We start from the raw sequence: 17,037 nt of genomic DNA, 5'->3' as shown, positions 1-17,037 counted from the left end.
GTCTATCTTGTTTTGTCTTAGTTTAGGAGATCTAAGGTGCACAGGACAAAGACTCTGTAGCTGCTAACTCCCTTCTCTGTTACAAAAAGTCATGCAGACTTTCTCCCCACATGCTTCTCATCTTGTTTGACCTGCCTTCTCAGGCTGTCCAAATAATAAGAATCATAGAGCCTCAGATCCAGAGTGTCAGTAGTTTAATATGGATTTTATCTCAAATATGTCCTCTCTTAGCCTAGACTTTGTCATATATTTTGTAGAATGTAAAAGTTTTCCTCTGTGGGTTTCCAGGAGTCACAGAATTGTTGTTACAATTAAGCCATTATAACAAGATAACAGTGTTCCTGTTGAGTATATACCAACCACGATGTGAAAATCTTACTATAATATTTTGGGCAATCTAAATAAATCACTAGAAAAGATCTACTTGTAGCTAGCTTGCCTATGTACAGATGGTGTGTTTTGAAAGGACAGGTTTATTGTATTTTAATTTTGCAGGCAGCAAACGATGATAATAAATAATGTTTCTCAGGACTGACTGTAGGCCATTTGGCATGTATTGCCTTATTTAATCCTATGAGATAGGTACAATTATTTTCCATATTCTACAGCTATGGAAACTCATTCTTACAGTTTAAGGAACTTGCTGAAATTAGATGGTTAGTAAGAGGTGGAACTGGGATTTAAATGCTGATATTCTGACTGCAGAGACCAAACTCTTAATCACTGGCCTCTATTATCTATCTATCAGTAGACCCATGTGGGGTAAAATGTTAAACACACAAATTCTTGATTATGCTCCTTGAATATTGCAGAATTTGATAATCTATAGTTTTAAAAGCTTATCATGTAATTCTGCTGACCACAAGGCATTAAACCTCTGATTTATGAGATTTAAGTGTTTCTGTGGCAGTTCCCTGATAGGCATGTGTTTTCAGGTTAATGAAAGCTCAGTCTCATTAAAACTTACCATTTTTCACCATTCTCAATCATACTTTAATATTATAAATCTATTTCAGATATTACAGGAAAACAAGCCCTGTTCCCAAGTAGTGACAGGGATTCTTCTTTTAAAAGCTGATAAATGTTTGTATTAGTGACACATTCATCATCAAAAGGTCACAGATGAGAAGGGTGAGAAGGGGGAGTTAATCTGGGGAGCCTTAGCAGAAATACTGCTCTCTAGTAAATGGATGTAGAGCTGTCACTGTTAGAACAGTCAAAGTGCTGTTATTCTGTGACTCCTGCGGGGACTGCAAATGCTAGAATGGACATTTTCTCACACATTAAACACTTTCTCAAAAAAAAAAAAAAATCAACTTTGGCCTTGAGAATCTAGTAGAAATACACGAGCTAAAGAGATTTAAAATGTAAGCTTGAGAAGGCTGGCATGTTTATTAGGAAACATAAAATACAGTGGTGGCACAGCTATCTTTAGGAGTAAGGTGGCAATTACCACATTATGTCCTGAACCTAACACATGGTTAAGTAGAACAGAGTGACAGTGACGCTGTGATTTCCTGGTGATAAATTTCTGCATCTATTATCTGATGACAAATTTATCTTTTTCCCATTTCTGAATTTATGTTGCAGAAAAGCATAAAAATAGAAACATTGCATTCCCTTCCTTCCTTTTATCTTTAAGTTAAACATGTTTGAGGGTAAAGCTGAGATTTGGGGATCAGATGTTTCAAAAATCAGGAAGCTCTAAGAAATAACTTGAAGACAATGAGAAGATACCCCTACCTACAATGTTACAAAGACCTAAATTGTATATATTCCAGAGCTTGACACATAGTAGGAAGGGAAAATAGTTGAGAATAACTGAATTACAATCTCTTTATTTGGAAACAATAATTCTCATTTTCTTATAATTCCACTTCCATTACCCCATTTTCTTTTGTATTTTTTCCTACAAACCCACTTTTCTTTATTTTGAACATACCCCTTACATAAAACTTTCATGGATATGGGGAACTTCAGATTGTAATAAGGTGATCTTTTCATCAAAAGTCCTAGGTAATGTTTTAGCTACTGTGGTGGTAATGACAAATTTTCCTAAGCAGCCTGTAAGCTATTAGTCAATTGTTAATATAAAGGTGGTAAGCAAAATCTTTTAATAGATAGCTGATTTAGACCTAGGACCTTTCAATATTACTTTTGCCTAAGTTTCAGATGCTCTGTACCCCTTCTTGACTAATAAGGGAGTTATTTTCTAATCCCTTCAATATCTGAAATTTTCTAAGAGTATCTTATTTTTTATTGCTTTTATGCTTTATGAAAATTAAATATTATATCCTCCCTTATCTATCTCTAACTCAACAAATATTTTTGAACCCTACCATATGCATCACTTTCTGTTACTCAGAGGAAATGTACAGATAAATGGACAGAACTTGCCTGTACGTATTAAGGTAGACGAAATAATGGTCCCTCAAAGATGATTACACCCTAATCTCCAGAACCTGAGAATATGTTACCTCTTGACAAATGAAGCTTTGCCGATGTTATTAATGTTATGAACCTTGAGATGGGAAGATTATCATGGATTATGTAGGTGGGCCCAATTTAAACACTTGAGTTTTCAAAACTAGAGGATCTTTCAGGGCTGTGCCTAGAGAGAGCCAGAGTAAGGTAGCGGGGTGGGGGGGGGGCGGGAAATAAGAGACATAAATATGCAAAGCCAATATAAGATGCATTATTGTGGGTGATGCTGAGGGCAGTAGGTTCTCAGTTCTGCTAAGGACTCCTGAGAGGCTTACCTAAAGCCACTGCAAGTTGAAGGTTGACAAATTTATCCTTCAGTCCTTGCACCTCACTGAAGGCTTTTCCTGGGGTTGATAACAACTTCCCTGCTTTTATGCTCTGCTTGAATGAGGCTGAATGGGCTCCAGCTGTGAGAGGGAGCAGAAAGCAGAAAGAGATGAGAGGTATCCTTGTGAAGTGAGTCTCAAGTTACACAGACCGTCTGCTGCACGGCGAGTGTAATCACAGCAAACGAGGGAAAGTGCTCGGGCACCAGTGGCGTCTGCTACAAGAAGGCCATGGCCTAATGGGCTCAGGATATTTCTATCTTCCTGGGAGGACAGACCTGGTAGAGAAGTCAAAAATGTAATTTTGGAAAGTTTTGTTTTTTGGGTGGGTAAAGAATATATATGTTGTGAAGGCAAATACATAATAAAATTAATAGACTTAATTCTCCCTGTTAAAAATAAAGGAGACACCCCTCCCTTTTCTTAGAGCATTTACTTTAGAAAATGTGTAATTACGTTCTCTCTCTCTTTGAAATCTAAGTCAATTATTTTTTAAATTTATTTATTTTATTTTTGGCTGCGTTGGTTCTTCGTTGCTGCATGCGGCTTTCTCTAGTTGTGGGGAGCAGGGGTTACTCTTCATTGCGGTGCACGGGCTTCTCATTGCGGTGGCTTCTCTTGTGGCGGAGCATGGGCTCTAGGCGTGCGGGCCTCAGTAGCTATGGCATGCGGGCTCAGTAGTTGTGGCTCGCGGGCTCTAGAGCGCAGGCTCAGTAGTTGTGGTCCACAGGGTTAGTCGCGCCACAGCGTGTGGGATCTCCCCGGACCAGGGATCGAACCCGTGTCCCCTGCATGGGCAGGCGGATTCTTAACCACTGCACCACCAAGGAAGTCCCTGAAATGTAAGTCAATTTTTTAAAGGATAAATAAGCCTCTTGACAGCTTAAAAATCCAGGAATGTGTTTCTCAAATCCTTGGAAGCCATTCCTTTGAAATGCAAACATCGAGACATATGTTGCCTCCGCCCCCCCAGCATCTGTGGGGGAGGAGTCTAACTCCTGTGGTGCCTAGTTCCAAACTGTAAAACTATGAGAAGTTTATTTTTCCATTAGAGAAAGCCATTAGACACAGATGGTCACCCCAATTAACAAGTGAATGTTAGGTGAATTTTATGCGACAAATAGAGCTGTCAAGTCCTCTCGTCCTCTACTTGAGGATCAGCTGTAGTTTGTATCTTGAGAACATAGACGAGATAGATTTTATCTGCTTCGCCATCTAATAAGGTGAGATTTCTTTCTGAATTTGCAATCTCTTTGGTGGATTGCTTGTGATACACATCACATTCTGGTTTAATGATTATTCACTAATTAAATTGTTTCTCTTCTACCTTTGTGGAGAGGTTTTCTAGGTTGGCAGGAAATTTTGTTTTCAGTTATATTTCTGCAACCACATACAATCTGTTATTAAATGCTTAATTGCAAAGTAATTATCCCCGAGGTACTCAGAATCAACACTTTTTTTCCTCTCATGGGTAGATTGATAATCACAATGGAAAGGGGGTACTGGTTAGAGTTTAAACATGTATACAGAGGTCGATCCAGTTAGATCACTTCCACTTTCAGAGAAAAGTCAGGGTTGATGTTGCAAAGTAGCACTAGAAAACCCGTGACACTAAAGCCACTGCATTTTTTGGTGTCTTTAGCCTCCAGGAAATAAATGTGTCTCCAGATTAGTTGTTAATTGCTTATTTTTACATGTTTTGTGGTGTGGTTTCCCCTCCTTATTTGTCAATTGCAAGAAAGCGAAACCAAACTCCTGGGCATAAGAGCCTTTCTTTTCAGCCTCCATGACCTTCCCTGAGTTCCTAAGGGCAGATTTAAACAGTTGCTAATCAGGGAATGGAGGGAATGCAGAGACAGGGAGGAACAGCCAAGAGACAATGGTGCAGCCTTGGGGCAGGTCCTGGTTCAGCCTCAAGGGATACACATAATGATATCTTTAAGCTCCTTATAGAACCAAAACCCCCAACAAATGGAAGATGTCAGCATTCTTCATTCCAGAGAAGACCACCTGAGGCCAGATTAAAGGAACCAGAGAAGCTCATCAAAAGATTACCTGAGACCAGATTAAAGGTGTGCATGCCCTACACACACCCAAATTCTATCAGCAACTCCACCGTTGAAACATTGCTATAAAACTCCTCACCAAACTGTCCTGGGTTGGGTCACATAGTTTTTTGAAGGGCAGGAGGCTGCTGTGTCCTGCTTTTCCTGGCAAAGCAATAAAGCTATTCTTTTCTACTTCATCCAAAACTCTTTCTTCAAGATTTGATTCGGCACCAGTGCACAGAAGAAGAGCTTTTGGCATCAAAAGGAGGGTGTAATGAATTGAAACTGAGTCCCCCGTGGATGAAAAATTAATCAGTCCATCTAAGAAAGAAATGGAAACTTTTATTCAAGCCAAATTTGAAGATTGTAACATGGGAAGAGCATCTCAGAAAGCTGAGAACTGTTCCACCTGTTGGAAGTCAAGGCACAGTTATATAATTTTTTGAGACAGAGGGCTGTACGTTAAATGATATATTATTGACCGTTTAAATAATCCAGATCTAAGCGCCATGTGACACCTTATCTAGAAGGAATGTTATCTGTAAGGAGTTGTCCTGTTAATGCTAGGAGAATGTTGCTCTTTATGGTTGAGCAGGTATTCCTGCCGATGGGAGAGGATTTGGTTGATGCATAAATGCAAGTACACAATGCACAGTGAGGGCTAGAGGGAAGCCAAAGGGCAGAGAAGAATTTTTATGTTTAAATTTTTCTTGCCTTGCCATAAAATATAAATTTTATTTCACACCCTAAAACTGAGTTCCCATGCCGAGTTTATGGTTAATCTCTCTATCCAAAACTTTATTCCCTTTCTCGTCCCACCTTTGTTCCCTTTAAGACTGAGGAGTATCAAAGAAAAGGCGGGAGGGTTGAAACCAAGTAGGACCCTACAGAGCCCTCCTGGGTATGGAAGCCCCTCTGTGACTCCTGTTTCTTGCTTGTAGAAAGAAGGCTTTAGTGTCCTAGGCCTTTGTGGAGTTCTGCAGAGCAGACTCAAACAGTTAATGATTAGAATAGTAGAGTCACAGGACTCCTAGTTCCCCCGGAAGTGACGTAGATAACAATCTGATGCATATCTTTGAGTTGTTCTGCAGAAACTAAAACCCCTCACCCAGCAGAGGATGGTGACTATATGCTGAACGCAAGCACGGAGACCCCAAACTGGTTGGACACAGTAGGTTGATGATTGAGATTCCAGAAACATTACCCTGCTACTTCACCACCAACTAATCAGAAGAAGGTTCACGAGATGATTAGGCTTCCTATGACCCTCTCCCCTAACACTGTCTTTAAAGACCCTTGCCTAAAAGCCTTGGGGATTTCAGGTCTTTTGAGAATGAGCTACCCACTGTTCTTGCTTAGTGCCCTGCAAAGAAACTCTATACTTTCCTTCACCACAAACTCAGCATCAGTAGATTGGCTTTGCTGTGCATCTAGCCAGTGAACCAGAGTTTCCTTCAGTAACAGGGTCATCTCCAGGATATGGTGTAGATATTCACAAACATTAAGTTTAGGTTGGAAGAGGAGGCAGGTAGATGCTTTCCATAGTCCTTAGTGGCAGTATTGCCCCCAGCAAGCACTGTTGACCATAAAAAGCCATGAATGGGAGCAGAGCTGATCAGAGTTGGAGAAATGAAGCAGTCAGTGTAATACCATCCTAAGTTGGTAGAAAAACAGTTTTTCATTAGTTTCCTCAGCTTGGCCTGTACAGCAACAAAAAGAGAAAGCAAGATCTGTTTCCATTTTCATTGTACCATAGGGTTTAATAGTTGACTAGATACAGAATTTGTTACTTAGGCTTTATCAACCAGTAAATGTCTCAATAAAGGGAAAAGAAGAATTTTTCATCTCCCAATATTCTCTCTCCAATAATTTATTTCAATCTTAAAAAATTTTTTGTTAACCCCCAAAATGAACTAGGGGAATATAGAGAATTAAGGAATCAATTCAGTTTGAAAGATGTTAGGGACTCTTTAGAGAGGAGAGGACTGTACACTGGGATAGGGGATGTGCAGATATTTACAATTCATGTTGAAACATTTTTGTGTGGTTTGCATGCCATACTATGATTTCCACTGCACAAATCTTTTTTTTTTTTTTTTTTATGTCCAATTCCCACACCCTTTTGAATTACAATGAAAGCATATAATGTTGTTGTGGAACACAGAGAACAAAATAGTTAATAAACTGAGAGTCTTTAAAACTGTGGCTGGATTTTTCCTCAGTGATTTTCTTAGCTATGAGAGATAGCTACCTATATTTGGCTCAACTCATTCATTGTTTAAAAATTGCTGGATGTTTTTGTGATTTAAGTTCTACTTTGGATACTTCTCCCCTTTTCCTTTCTTTCATCCCTACTTCTTTCTTAAAATCTTTTTTCTTCATAAGCTTTCCATGAAAATGCAAATGCCTCTGTTTGAGAGTTGTAGTTAAGCTAAAGCAACAACATAATCTCATGTGAAGCTGCATTTACTCAAACAGCTAATGATCACCTTTCTTAGTAAGAAATTAAATATTTTACAAGGGCTGATCCTGATCGTTTCCTCTGTTCTAATTTATAAACTTAACATGCAGTTTTGCCAATAAATTCTCCTGTCCTGTATTCCTTGAGACATCCTCTCTTTTCAGGGAGCCTAATATTTTTCCTCCCAACTGTGTAATTACTTAAGAAAAAACTGACCAAGATGTCTCTTGTACTTTTTCTCACATTTCCTTTATAGCCCAACAATGCAACTGTGCAATTTTTCCTACATTCGTCATTCCTGTCTTTGATATTTTCATCCATCCTGGCACACAGTAAGTTCTCCCCAGTTGTTTGGTGTTCTGTACATCAGCATCTCGATACTCATAACTCCCAGCTTCCCTAATTCTCAGTGTACTTCCTGAAGCTATCATTTTCTAATGACATCCTTCTATGCTGTGAAACTGTCCAGGCATTTCCCCTGCTTCCACAACTTCATTCTGGATCTCCCACAAAGACATCAATGTCTTTAGTGTGTCTCAGTTTAGGAAGTGATGCGATGCCCTCATTCCTCAGTATTGTTTTTTGTTTTGTTTGTTTGACTTTTCCCATACCATTAGTTCCCACAACCTCTTATAAAACCAAATAAAAATATAAAGAAACAATAGGTACAAGAAGAAAAAATTTGAAGACCTGTAGCATTCCCCTACTATCATCACCTTCACCTTCATTTCTGTAATCCCAGGAAATCTGAGTCAATCTTTCCACTTCATAGGAGACTTGGCCCCTCTCTTGAGGTCTTATTTCTACATTCCAAGACATTTCAATATGAGGTTGGTTTTAATGTCAGTGAGAATGGCCCCTCCAACATCTTAGTCTTTTAGGTTCTTCACCACCTCACATTTACTGAGCTTCTCCCACATTAACTTCAACCACTCATACCTGCCGTTACATATTTTCCCATTTCATTTCAAGTAACTGTTAGATTAACTGAAGCTTTTTCACTTTAAATCTTCTTCTTCTAATAAGTTGGTTAAACTTCTAAATTTGTTCTTCAGCTTTAATCCAACTTCAAAGTCATTTATACCTCTACTTTCCTCCAAGCTATCAGTCTTTTTGTTCCTTTAGGTGATTGTTTATTTAATTTTTTCATCATTTCAGTAACACTTCATTTGCCCATATTCTGCATCTAACTTCCCTCAAACACAGCAACAACAATAACGACAAAACTCAGGAAGAACAAGATAGGGCATATTTGAACCACCATAAATCCGTGGATGTAAAACCCACCGAGGACTTCAGCATTGTCTGACAGGTCCCTTCCTAATTCAGTCTCTTCAATTTGCTTCCTAACTGCTTCTCTTCAAGTATCGGGGACCCATAAACCCTCACTGCCCCCCCGTGCACAGTATATGATTCCTTTTTGTAAATATATCTCAGAACCCTGTAATTTGTCACTTCTTCTCTTTTGTAAATGATTAACCTCATCCTCTGGCACGTATACTGATTATTGAAGCCCCCAGTGGAAACCTAAGAGACTATCTCATCTTGGTATATCACTAGATTCATAGAAGATACAAATTATTTTAGTAGAGTTTTTATGGTCAGTCAAATATATAACCTTAATGCATAAAGTTTTGTCAGAGGAAAACTGCTTGACTTTTCAAAAAGGCTCACTCATTAAAGATAAAATGAACTTTGTGTTCATTTTAGCTGTAACCTTTAAGATATCAATGACTATATACTCACTGTAATCATTCTTTAAAATTAGAATTATTGAAAAGTTTTATGATCACTGATGAGTGAAAGAAATATTGATTTGCGATCAGGAGAGATGGTCTCAGGCGGTAAACGGGTGAATTCCCAGAAGAATTTACTTCACTCTACTGCTTTCTGACACTATTGAAGTGGGTCAATTAAAAATAAATTCATCATGTTTTTAAACTTAATCATACATTTCATTATAATGCTTTAGATAGCAATTTAATCTAAGTAACTCCAGGATGAAAAAATGAATTATATCAATTAAGAGACTACTATAGCACAAGTACCCCAAATTGTTAGAGGCATGCATTTTTCTATATGTCACTTGTAAATCTTGCTTTTTATATTATTCTTCATTGTGTTTTCTTGTTTGTTTTGCTAATAAAACTAATTCATATTATTATGTGTATGTAAATGTGAAGGATAAAACCACTCCTCTACAAGTAATCATCATTTAATAGACATTTTTTTAACTGATAATAATCAGTGTAGACAGGTAAGTGGATCAGGTCATTGGATTAATAGTTCCAATAATTTTAATAATGTTTTAACAGTTATGTGACACCCTGCGGATTGAATAATGAGGAATTACTTCTTATGTAACAAATGATAAAATAATTTAGGAAAGTGAGAACTCATTACTTTTAAATCTGAAAACTTAAAAAATAATAAAAGAGAGACAAAGATTGTACCTTGAGAAGATATATCATCATCTTTAAAAATATTTGTTCTCCATTTCCTAAACTTCTTTATTTTGTTTTATTAATTTTATTTTACTTTGTTTGTTAAATCATGTGCTTTTCTATAACCTTACTTCTCAGTTTTATTACTTCCTGTAAAAGATTTTCATTATAAAGCAGTAAGCAACCTAACCTAATCTGAGTAGAGTATCTCCATATTGCTGTAATCTCTGGTTACTGTTCTTTCTTTCCCATTTCCCCATTCCTGAAGCAGCCCAGTTCCTTGCCTTCTGTCACATTCTACTCTTACTTCTCTCTCTCTCTGGTGACTCATTTTCAGTCTCCTTTGTTATCTCATCTCTGTACAAGTGTCAATAAATTTGAATTTCCTATGCATTTAATCTTATGTCTTCTTTTCTTCTTATGCCAACTTTCTCCCTAGGAAAATACATTCTCTCCCATGGCTTTAAATCTCATTTATACTTAGAGGCCCCAAAGTGTATATCTCCAGAACAGATCTACTTTAGTCATTCCAAACTTACCTTATTGAACCAACTACATTCCCATCTGCTCACAATTATATAACCTAGCTCAGGATGAGGTTCTTTTTTAAACACGTTTTTTCCAGAAAGCTGTTTTGGCACTTCACTTCTGTTACTCTGCACATCCAATCTATCATGTAGTCTTGTCAATTTACTCTTATCAATATATAACTGCACCCGTTTTATTTTCCCTTATTACAAACAGTAGTTTGAGCCACTGTGATCAATTTCACCTGAATTATTGCAGTATTTTTTTTAATTAGCTGTCTCGTTTTGCTTTGGACAGTTCAATCCCTGGTAATTCTACCCAATTTACTCTTGAAATTGTAATGAAAAAATTTTCAATAACTCTGATCAGTGAATTCCCATGCTTAACATACATTGAGAACCTTTTCAGTACATTTAGAATAAAATGCAAAACTCTTAACCTGGCCTGTAAATCTTTACTTGCCATTCCATATTTATTCTGCTTACTTCCCCTCAATCTCTATATTCTAACCACCAGGACCTTATGTTCAGTTCATCTGAAAGCTAAGCTCTATCTTAGTTTAGGGTCCTTACACATGCCATTTTTTCTACCTAGAACTGGTTTTCCTTGGTCTTTGGATGGTGATTTCAGAGCCATTCATCAGTTCTCAGCTGAATTGCCTTTTCCTCAGGAATGTCTTAGAAATACCTCACCTTAAAGCCAAATTACATGACCAACACAAAACATAACATCACACCCTTATGTTTGCTTATATTACTCATATGGTATTGCATATTTTATTGTTTATAATTGTTATTCATTTGCCTGATGATATTCATAAAAGTTCTCTTACTTAATGACAGTAAACTCTATGAAGTCAGGGATGTTATCTATCTTAGTCATCTATCTTCCATATCTAGCGTAGTACAAAGACATTCAAAACATAGTTTTAGAATTAATAAATGAGGAGCAGGCTTGTATTTTTATTCTTCCTGAACTTTATTTCAGGATTAGAAAAGAAAAACAAGGTTTGAGACAAACGGTGCTGTAAATGTCGGCACATTGGGCTGGCAAGTCAGTGGGCTGGGCAGACGTGGAAGCAACCCCTCCCGCCACGTTCTTTATAAAGTGTTTCTGATCTGCCTGCACCTTGTTCCCCGAGACTCTGCATCACGGGGAACACATTCTCAATGGCAGTACCGTTTGATTCCAGGTGTACTGCTGAAATATAAAGTCAAAATTCCTTTGTATGATGCATAAACATTTCAGTCTTTTGGTTACTATTTAACTCTGCAATCACATGCTCCTGTTATGCTCACTTAACTGTTACCTAACCAAGCTTGGGTCCACTCACCCACGCACAGTAAAGTCAATCTACTGACAATGGGTTGTGGTGAAGGAAAGTGCAGTGTTTATTGTAAGGTGCCATACAAGAAGTCCAGGGCAGCTAATACTCAAAAAACCTAAACTCTCAATGGGTTTCAGAAGAGCATTTTTAAAGGTCAGGTGAGGGAGGGGAGTTGGAGGGTATATGATCAGCTTGTGCACAATTCTCTGATTGGTTGAAGGTGAGGTAACAGAGGGGTGTCACAAGGGTTAACCTTATCAGTCCTTAGGCTCTAGTAGGTGTGCGAGCTATGTGCTCCTGGTCATCAAGTAGTTAACTTCCTCCATTTGGTGTGGGTTGTAGCATCTGCCAAACAACACACGAAACATGTATCAGATACCGTCACCTAGGTACTTCAGAGAAAAACCAAAGACTCTGTAACTGCCTTATGGCTGATTTACTGCTTAAATTCTTACCAGTTCTCCTGGCCCAACTGCTATTTTTGTCACTACATCCTTTTTTTTTTTTTTAATTAATTAATTAATTTATTTATTTTTGGCTGTGTTGGGTCTTCGTTGCTGGGCGCAGGCTTTCTCTAGTTGCGGCGAGCGGGAGCTACTCTTTCGTTGCAGTGGGCAGGCTTCTCATTGCGGTGGCTTTTCTTGTTGCGGAGCACGGGCTCTAGGCGTGCGGGCTTCAGTAGTTGTGGCACGCGGGCTCAGTAGTTGTGGCTCATGGGCTTAGTTGCGGCTCACGGGCTTAGTTGTTCCACAGCATGTGGGATCTTCCCGGATCAGGGCTCGAACCCGTGTCCCCTGCATTGGCAGGCGGATTCTCAGCCACTGCGCCACCAGGGAAGAAGCCCTGTCACTACATCCTTTTAATCATGAATTCTTGAGTCAGGCTTTTGTGACTCAGGAGAGGCCTGGGAAACTACAGCTTCTCTACAGAGGCAGGCAGAGGACATGGGCAGGGGGGTCTGTCCCAGGAAGGCCCCATAGGGCCCTGATTTGTTCCATAACCACTCTGTGTTCCAGACGAATAAAACTTAGATTATGCTTAAATTTGTGTACTCTTTACACTTCTACTCATAACCTTTGGTAGGGGTGGGATGGGCAGAGAATGTTGACTCTTTACTCCAGTTTTGTTGGCCTAGTGACTTTCTTCAAAACAATTAATTACCACATTTTTCAGGGTTTTGAGAAGGAAAAAGGAACCACAGTGGGTATCTCAAGCAGAAATTACACTGAAACATACACAGAAAAGCTGGAATAGCTGAAGTGTGCTTGTGTCTGAAGGCATGGAGGAAAGTCTGGGGTTATTGAATTTAAAGACACAGAAAAATTCCTACAACCTTGGTTCCGGGAGATGCTCCTATTACCAAAGCTTTAAGCTTCTCACGTCCACAGATTGGTGCTTAGACACGAGAACATGATGTCCTGTCACTTCCACTACTTCTAAAACTGCCATCTCTGTGGCTTTAGTTGCTGCCAGAATTAACAATAGCAGGATGGGCTCTGACTTATTAACCTTCTAAGCTGATACACTTGCATACAATGGGAAAGTGGTCTAAGCTGTATCCAGAACACTGGCTCAAAGGGAGTTTCATTGCTTGTTTGGTTTTGCTTTAGCTTTCTAAATGCTTTAACTTTAAGGAGAGAGGAATGAGTGCTGAAAAAAAAAACCTGTACACACAAACTACCACACATCTTCCATAAATGTTTTCCCAGAAACATCAGCAAAATAATGCAGATTCACTTTGAAACCTAATATCGCTTCCCTTACTTCCCATAGTACTACAACTGTGCAACTGTCTTCCCCAACATACTCTGAGATCTCCTGGGCATTATCCATCTATGTAATACTTTCATCTATGATAAGGTCTTCCAAATATTAGGTTCTCAATAAATATATTTTGAATTATTTAAATACTGAATGAATGAATAATCAACTGTATAGCCCTAACTTCTGATTTGCATGCAGCTAACGTTCCTCCACAAATTTTCTGCCATATATGTAAGCTTAGGCAAATAATATGGCAATTATCACATTTTTCAAAATTCATCTGCTATCACCTCAGTTGCCAGAGAATTCTCCTTCATAACCTTTTGAACATAAGTTACAAAAAATCATTAGCATCAATCTTCATAATTAAACCTTTTTTTTTTAGAACAGTGTCAATCTCTAGCCAATTTTGCAGTCAGGTTTATGTAGGTACAGAATAAATATTGATAAATATTGAATGAATAAAGGCATGAATGAATGAATCCAATGACTTGAAAATAAACATCCATCTTTAAAGTTGTAAAATCATCCATCCATATTAGGGCCCTCCTGATTAGGTCGGTCCCATCAAGAATACTTTATTTTTCTTAAAACCAACTGATTCAGAAACTTAATTATTTAATTATTTCTTGTAAAAACTGAAAGCAAAAAAGTAGATAATTTCAGTATTATAGTTGAAATTTCCACACTCTTCTTTCAATAATTGATGCATCAAGCCAACAATAAAATCATTAGTTGACCCGAACAGCACTATCACTGAACTTGATCTCACTAACGTTTATAGAACACTCCATCCAACAGCAGAATACCTATTTGTCAAAATCCAGAGTTTAAAACACGAATAGTAAATCTTTATATATGCAATGAAGAATATCAATTAGGAGGTTATGAGATCCCAGGATAGAATGTAGAATGTTAAAAACTCCACCTATATTACAAACAAACATATAAAATAACTTCATTGAAGGGAGTGGAGAGAAAGGGTGCTGACCAAGGTGACTTTGAAAATAAATGGAGTCTCTAAGACTAAAAGCAAAAAATCTGTACATATGTATTTTACTTTAATTGATACAGATGTTTCTCTGTGAGGTACACTTTATCAATTATTTTACCTCTATACACATATAATGGAATTGAACATTTAAATAATAGATGTCAGATGGTGGAAGTCAGGTTTTTCATTGTTGGAGTGAGAGTTTACAGGTAGGGGGAGAAGGCTAGAGTGATCATGTATCAATAGATTAGAGTTGGAGACATAAGTAAGAACTCATGTAGATCTTAATATAGACACAGATGGTTGCATATAGAACTATTTATAGATATTTATATACATGGGAAAGAATACATACATACATATGCACATATTTTTCTTTGCTTGTCAGACGAGAAGTCCTTAAAGAAATTACACCACCTTAGCTTGAAGCACACCTAGCATTTAGATATGGATTTTTTATAAAGAAACCTGGGCTCTTTGGAAAAAAGGCCAATCTAAGAATGGGGAAAAGAAATACACGGGATGAACGTGGAGCACCTTGTAGTGCCAGAAAGTAAGGAAGTGCTCAGAATATTTGAATTTACATATTATTCCAATTTGGGAAGGAGTGCATTGAAAATTAAAGAGTTTTTATGTGTATTCTGTTATTTCTGTTATGGCTCTTCTTCATGCTCTCAGTGGTTTCAGAAATGTATCTTCTAGTATGTAAGGCATCAGTATATAAACTGCAAATGGTACTCTATATGAGAAGCTGAATTATGAAAAAGTGCATCTATTATGAGAGTCTCACACCTAGGTCAGGACACATAGTTTGGCAGTGGCAGAATAGAGAGCAAAGCCTAGTGGCCTTGGATGCCATTGTTTAACTCCTATCTATCTGGGAACTAAAGAATTAGATAAGACTCAACTACATAGTTTAGACATTTAAAGTAATTACATTTATTTAGAAATAAAATCAAGTTAGAGATGGGAGATCATGTTGGAAATACTTTGAGAATTTTACATTTATAGATTCAAAAGAAAATCATCTTCTGAATAGTGTTACTAATAAAAGAACTTTGTCTTGATCTACATAGTCTGAGCAGAAAACTTCTAGACTCTCTCTAGCAAGAACTTACAGAATAAGATTTACAAATCTCAATAAGCCAGTTTTTATGTCAGTGTCATCTTAGAATAAATTGACGGCTGCTAAAATTTAATTTAGTTTGAGTCTCTTCTGATCATATTTATAGTTTTACAGACAGCCATGTTCAATTCGATTATATTATATCTTACAAGAAATATGCCAAGTTTAAATTAAGAATCTATTTTAAATGCTCTGATATTCAGGAATTTCTATCAAATTGCACTAAGCTAAGGATTTTAAACAAAACGTTTTACTTAATAAAACATTTGATCCCAATAGTAAATTTGTCGATATTAATCTCCACATTTTATTTTTGCATTTTCTAAAGCACATCTGTCAGAGTAATTATAGACTCCTGCATGTAATCTGATATTAGATGAAAAGTTTAAACTACAAATGACATAATATTAATATACAGAAGAATGAATTGATTTTTATGTTATTCTTGAAAAGAGAGTCCATCTTTTATAAAGTAAATTAAATTTACAAGTAAAAATTGAAAGTGGTATTTTGAATCATTTTAGACAGTGAACTTTCCGTTTCTGATGTTAATCATCTGTTGAATAACTTTTAAGTGATCAAATAATGAGATAATTAGGGGGTTCAGTAACTAGAGGAAGGAAAGGAAGAAATATTATTATGATATCACATACACGATATGTTATGTGACTTACTATATCATAGACTTTAATTTTGTCAATTACTTTATTTAGGGACATTAGGACAACTTGACCTAGGCTACTTTATTTATTTATTTACTTTTGCAATAATATTTTATTTGTTCTGTTTGGTCCATTGTTAGTGTAAAATTATTTAGAGTTACATTGACTAAAATTAATATTGTAGTTTCTAGCTGTTCACAGGATTTGTTTTGCCTTAATTTACTAACTAATCTCTTGGCAGAGCTAAAACAATAAAGCTATTAAAGATATGTAGGTAAGTGCCAATGAGGAAAGAGACAAGTGTATTTACATGTCACTTTCCATTACGAGCAATGGGAAAAAGTAAGACAAAATTAATTATTTTTTAATTAGTTGTATTCCTTAAAATATAATATAGTGAATATTTCTACCCTCAAAATTATCCACTGGAGTTATAGAACTTTTTGATTATTTTGTGAGTGTCAATTACATAGCTATCTCTAAAAATCAATTCAGGAAAAAAGAAAAATTTTTGTAATTTTATATATATATATTTTGCCTAAAGTATGTGGATTAATAGCCTGTAGAATCCACATTAGAATCTAATCTGTATCTTTTACATTTTGTCAACCTAGTGTTCAATTTATTTGTGACACCAAGTTTGATAACTGGTACAAATACATATACCCTAAATGTGATTTGGATTAAATAACCTTAATTTTAAAAATCCCCAATACTCTATTTTATTATGGTCTCTATTTCTAATGATGCCTCCATGTTTAAATTAGCCTGAGTACCTAAATCTTCTTGTTATGCTGAAATTTTGGAACATCAGTCTATATCTTAACACAATTAAAGTGACACAACTAGTCATGAAATTGATTATTGCTTCAT

At 36.8% G+C, this 17,037-nt stretch overlaps 1 long non-coding RNA gene across 6 annotated transcripts in view; it reads right to left on the bottom strand.

Annotated features, from left to right (window-relative positions):
* LOC309621689 overlaps positions 1–17,037 on the bottom strand; it is a 277,714-nt gene that overhangs the window by 38,285 nt on the left and 222,392 nt on the right. For 4 of the 6 annotated variants that reach the window (XR_014240166.1, XR_014240169.1, XR_014240171.1 and 1 more), the window contains one exon: positions 11,659–11,963. The exons of 1 other annotated variant lie outside the window; for it this stretch is intronic. This is a non-coding gene — a long non-coding RNA (uncharacterized lncRNA). Of the gene's footprint in view, positions 1–3,320; positions 3,646–11,658; positions 11,964–17,037 lie in introns of those variants that run through there. One more of the 6 variants, XR_014240173.1, reaches the window with a different exon arrangement.

The sequence above is a fragment of the Balaenoptera borealis genome (genome assembly GCF_965194805.1).
Source record: "Balaenoptera borealis genome assembly, contig: HAP1_SCAFFOLD_877, whole genome shotgun sequence".
In the NCBI taxonomy this organism is placed as follows: domain Eukaryota; kingdom Metazoa; phylum Chordata; class Mammalia; order Artiodactyla; family Balaenopteridae; genus Balaenoptera; species Balaenoptera borealis.
This window is presented reverse-complemented; position numbering and strand designations above follow the sequence as displayed.